Below are 6,097 nucleotides of genomic sequence, written 5' to 3' on the forward strand. Positions count from 1 at the left end.
ATGTATTTATTTGAAAATATGCTGTTTTTCTACTTTACCACTATAGTTTTACGTGTGTGCTTCATTTTTTAAAATTGGTACATTTGTTAAAAATATAGACTACTGGTCCTGTGCTTTAATGTCAACGTGGCTGTGTGTGATGTCTATACAATGGTAACTTATTATAAGGGACTCTTCAGAAATTCACTAGAGACAGAAATAAAAGTGTAGACAGAAATAATTGGCAAGATAGGACCATTTCAGACATTATTCCTTTATAATTATACTTGTTGGAAATGGGTTGGCATTCTTTACATTGACACTGACATTCATAGAGCCTGTCTGTCACAGGCAGAAGGGCAGACTATGACCACAATTCTCTTTATGCTTCCTAAATACTTGTTTTAACTATGAAGGTCAGTTACCAGAGCCAAACTTTCTCTTAACAAATTGAGTGTTTATGTCCATTCAGAGTCCCATTCACATTTCTGGGTCTATTCCTTTGCAGAAAGGAGTAGAAACCATAATGAGATATATCTCATGCATCCAAGTGTGATGGCCACTCTACACACACTGTCCAGCTTCTTTAAGATAAAGGGAGTGACTTGCAGCAGGGCCACATAGAAGAGGAAGTTGTGTGCAGAGGATATTACATCCTTGGGCATCTTTTGTTTTATCTCCTCTGGGTCCAACTTTGGTGTGAGACCCTCTATTCAGAACATCACAGTTCTCCCTCATGGGCTTCTAGCACACCTCTGTGCTCCATTACAACAGATATCTTGACTAACTTATTTACCAGTGCTTACTCAACATCCCTGCCTCTCACTGTGTTAGGGACTGAGTCTGTGGCACAGCAGGTTAAGCCTCTTGGGACTCATGCATGCCATATCTGAGTGCCAGTTCAAGTCCCAACTGCTCTGCTTCCAATTCATTCTTTGTTAATGCACCTGGGAAGTAACAGATGATGGCTCAAGTACTTGAATACCTTCCAGCTGTGTGTGAGACTCAAAGTTCCTGGTTTCTTGCTTTGGTCTGCCCTAGAATTAGCTATTGCAACCATTTGAGGAGTGAACCAATGGATGGAAGATCTCTTTCTCTCTGCTTCTCTCTATCACTCTATCCTATAAATAAATAAACATTTGTAAAATTCAATAAATGTCTGATTTTAGTGGATTTAAATGGAATTTCATAAACTCATAATATCTATACTTAACCTAAGACAGATAGCTAAATTGAATTATTTTATGATATGTCTATATCATATATGATGAATATTCAAAAAGTTCATGGAAAATGCCCATTATATTTCTTTTTTATTATTCTATGAACTTTTCAATCCTCCTTATATATATTTCCTCATATGTTCTAAAGTATATATTCTAAAAATAAGAAGAAATGGTTTGTAAATAATTGTTTAGTATATTAATTTTCATAATAAGTAGATCTTCATTTAGATTTATTTGAAAGGCAGAGTTATAGAGAGAGGAGAGTGAGGAGAGAGAGAGAAAAACCTTCCATCTGCTGATTCCCCCAAATAACCACAGTGGTTGGAGCTGGGGCTGCAGCTTCAGAACCCAGAAGCCATGGATCTCCCATGTGGGTGCAGGGTCCCAAGTCCTTGAACAATCACCCACTGCCTTCCCAGGTGCATTAGCAGGGAGCTATACTGGAAGTGGAACAGCTGGAAATGAAAGCAGCACTCATATGGGATGACAGCATTGTAGGTGGAGGCTTAAACTGCTGTTCCACAATACCAGCCCCTATAATAAATAGATCTTGAAGATTTTTTAAAGTTCCAAAAATTACCAATAATGTTTACTTCCTATAATATTCTCAACAAAAATGACAAATCTATTAGGCTTAAGGATGACTTGATGTTTAGTAGAAAAGGTTTCATACTGGACAAAATAATCATTCATTCAGTGAATTGAATAATTCAAAACAAAAATGAAAAAAATTATAAATTCATTTAGTTATATTTAAATTAAAAAAATAAAAAGAGCCTGTATAGTGGTTTTGTTAAATACCATCATATGAGTGATGTGTGTGCACTAATAGAGACACTTAAAAGTTTTAGCTGATTCTAAGATTTTATGTATCTCTTAACAAATGAAACTAATACAATTTTAGGTTGTATTATAAAAATGTGATGTCCAGAAGACATTATGCGATTAGCTATACAGCCGCACCTGAGATGTCCTGTTCAGCTTAGCTGCCCACTTTCTAAGAGAGGCATAAGTAAGCGTGGAGTTCTCCTGAGGCAAATAGAGTGAGAACGCAGGATACTTGAAATTGTTATGGGAACATTGAATATTTGTTGTATCTTAGGATGTGGGAGAGCATTATCTTTGATGATATGAAGGGATTTATCAGGTAAAGGCCAAGACTGGCATTGGTAATTCAGAACAGAGACCTGATCCATAACCAACTGTGGAACTTGGAAATAGGAAGATTTTGACTCCATGTAAGAATGAAGTTTCTAGCAAAATAATCAAAGTATTAGAATGGGATGCTTTTTAACAAAATGAGCCTCATGAATCCTGAGATGGTCAAAAACAGGACAGAAGTAAGACAAGAAGTTTATTTAATTACTGAGGAAATCCTTTCAACTATAACATTCCAGAATTTAATAAGTAGCTAACATAATGAATCCTTTAAGCTATAAGTGGTTGCTATTAAAATATTGGGCTTTCTTCCATAACTCCTTCTCATATCATCTTACTGCTTTAGTAATTTGCTCCCACCCACTAGAGCATGTGAATTTGTCATTCCTTTTCCTGGGTTTGTTGAAATCATGAACAATAATATCAATGACCTGAAAGAAAAGAATAAGTACTTTTAAGGCAAAGGCTAACATATTGACTCAAGGAATGCTGTCAACACCCTCAATTGCATATTGGGACTTTCCAATTTCTGACTTTCTGCCTTACTTTATAGAAATCACTGAAGTTGCAATGCAATCAACTGAATGCAGTCAGTAGAGTGAATACCTGGCGATCAAGCAGCTGGTGAGTCATCTAAGACCTCTAGATCTGATATAAAACAACACCCAAAACTAGTTGGAGGAGTCGCTATAGAATCCCCCAAACCATGCACATTCAATCAACTCACAGAAGCCCTCTCCCTGACATCAGGGTGCTGGAACAATGCAAGTGTTTATTGCAGAGCACACAGCAAGGAACCTAGAAGCCACCACTTAATTCCCAAGCTCCCTGAGGAGTTAAGGGCAAAGATTATTCTAGGTTAAAGTTGGGGGTGGGAGAGGTGTGTTCAGCTCATGTCCAGGACACTCTTTGATCTGTGGTGACTGTGGTCCTCATTCTATTAGTCAGCAGTGTCCTTTAGGGAATTTTGGTGATGGCACAGTGGGATTTCGTCAGTCTGGGGGACTCATGAAGGTGACAGTTGCTTTCTGCCCTAGGTCTAGAATTCCTAGAAATAAGTCCCTCAGATAAGCTCGAACTTCAACATATCATTTTTTGCAAAAACAAATTACCTTATGAGTCCAGCCATAAGGTCTCTGTGAGGTCAGTTGTACCACTCCCTCAATCCAATAAGTTAATTTTAGTAAGTGGTTGATTTGCTATTTAAAAGACAGGGTAGGACGCTTAAAGCTAATAATGAAAGGAGGCTGGAAGCATGTGAGAATAGGACCTAATTGTACCTGGCTTCTGCATGCAAGGTAAGTTATAAGGACTAAGTTTCACTTCCAGTGACTAAGGAGATGGTAAGCTTGGAGTGTGACGGGGATTGCTTCTTCTCACTACACAATTGAAAGGCTTCCACACACCATGGCCTCTGGCCTCAGAGTCAGGTAAAAGAGCACCTTTAATGGCTAGCCAGATGTTAGACCTTTTAATGATATGAATTCATAGAGATGGTTTCTTTCTTTTTTTCATTTACATGCAAACAACAACAACAAAAAACTATTGACAAAATCTCAGCCAGTAGTCACTATTTTCTAACTGAGATAAGTTTACTTTCAATTTTAAGTGCTTTTGAAGATATATGCTGACTAGACGTGGAGGAAACAGGAGGGTGTGAGGTCTAGTACTGCTTGTGGGGACTGGCACTGTGGAGCAGTTTAGCCATCATCTGGGTGCTGACTCCAATCCTAGCTGCTCTGCTTCTAATCCAGCTCTATGCTAATGTTCCTGGAGGAATGAGGAAGACAGCCCAAGTGCTTGGGCACCTGTACCCATGTCACCCATGTGGGAGACCTGGAGGAAGCCCCTGGCTCCTGGCTTCTGCCTGGTCCGGCCCTGGCTGTTGTAGCCATTTGGGCAGTGAACCAATGCATGGAAGAGCTCTCTCTCTCTCTCTTTCTCTCTCTCAGGTAAGAATCATCCAGGGAAATTGATTTCTTAAAAATTACAGATTTCTCAGCAACCACATCTCGTAATTTATATTAAGTAAATTGAGGGATTAGCTTGAGGAATCTCCCTTTTTGTAGGAAGTGCAAGATGATGCTTGGCCGCATACATCACAGACTTCCCATTGAAAATAACTATTGGTTTAGACAAAAATGATAGCCATTTATGTTATTCATAAATATTTCTTGGAATTGAGAACTATTGACTAAGGCAAAGTACTATAGCAAATATCAAATGTGCATTTTTTTGTGGCAGTAGAAGAAGTGAGTGTTAAGCATTTGGAATATGCCTCATGGATTACTGTAGATGAAAGAAATTATTTGATCCTGAGAAATAATCAAGTGAAATAGAATAGTATTGACTTTAAAACTTCAATATATAGTAATTCAACAGTAGGCTAGAGATATAGCATTTGCTTAGGGAGTTAAGTGCCGAACTTCTGTACAACTCAAATGTATTACTCTCTGTATAGTTTTTTTATGAATTCACTTTTATTATAAGATGGAATGACAGAATATTATCCTTGTTATTTCACTGCCAGCCCTAGTTGGTCCAGGGGGCATGTTGCTATTCAAATCACATCCTGCTCTAATATTGCTCTAATGCTAACCAATGGGTTTAGGAAGCAGAAGATAGGAGGAAACCCAACACAAGATATTTTTAAAGAATTACTCATTTTATCTGAAAGACAGAGTGACATGGAAGGAGGGAAGGAGGGAAAGAGGGAGAGAGAGAGAGAGAAAGAGAGAGAGAGAGAGAGAGAGAGAGAGAGAAAATCTTCCATCTGCTGGTTTATTCCTAACAGCCAGGGCTGGGCTAGTCTTAAACCAGGAGCCAGGAACTCAATTCAGGTTTCTCATATTGGCAGCAGGAACCCAAGTACTTGGCCATCATACACTGACAGGAAACTGAATAAGATGTGCTAAATAAGTGGGACTCCAACAGGCACCCTGATATGGGATGCAAGTGACCGGAGCAATGGCTTAACCTGTTATGCCAACTACCCTAATCACATGATGCTTGATACAGCTTTCCTAAACTGATTATCTCTGGATTTTGAGAAATGTTTCCTTACCTCTTTGCAACTTTTTAATGACATTTAATAACACAAGATCACAAAAATGATTTGCTTTTTTTTGTTTTCATTTATGTGTAAACGAGAAGGCTATTGACTGTGTCCCAGCCAACAGTCATTATTTTCTTCATGTTGCTATACTCTTGCTTTCACATCTAAGAAACTCATGAAAAAATCTTTCATTAAATGACTCAGAATGAGCATTTGGAACTTCATGAACTCTTTCTAAAGTAAAATACTAAGAATAATGAGCATTTTTAACATGATCTCATTCACTCATTCATTTTTCCCACATCACATAGGATTCCAATGGTATTAATTACACTGGAGAAGCTCACTCAGTGCCCTTAGCGGAAAGACATGCACCATGCAGGGCACCAGATGTGCAGATGGCTGTACTCACAGGGAGGCTTTTCCATAAGAGCCCACTTCTTGTTTCTTGTAGCAGACCTGATACAGTCCCAATGCTGTACTCTTTAGGAAGTGGTGGTCATTTTACATATTTTTAAAATCTTTTTATTTAGATATTCAGAATATTCTGTGGTTTCATTTTCTCTTATATTCCTTCCTGAGAAAGATATAAATGTATTTTATATCTTTTATTTACAGTACTTTTTTTTTTTTTTTTTTTTTTTTTTTTTTTTTGACAGGCAGAGTGGACAGTGAGAGA

General features: G+C 37.9%; 1 pseudogene; it reads right to left on the minus strand.

The window, feature by feature from the left end:
* Nucleotides 1–345: 345 nt before the first annotated feature.
* Nucleotides 346–701, minus strand: LOC108177346 (mitochondrial import receptor subunit TOM5 homolog; annotated as a pseudogene).
* Between the last annotated feature and the right edge of the window lie 5,396 nt (nucleotides 702–6,097).

Source organism: Oryctolagus cuniculus, chromosome 5, assembly GCF_964237555.1.
Source record: "Oryctolagus cuniculus chromosome 5, mOryCun1.1, whole genome shotgun sequence".
In the NCBI taxonomy this organism is placed as follows: Eukaryota; Metazoa; Chordata; class Mammalia; order Lagomorpha; family Leporidae; genus Oryctolagus; species Oryctolagus cuniculus.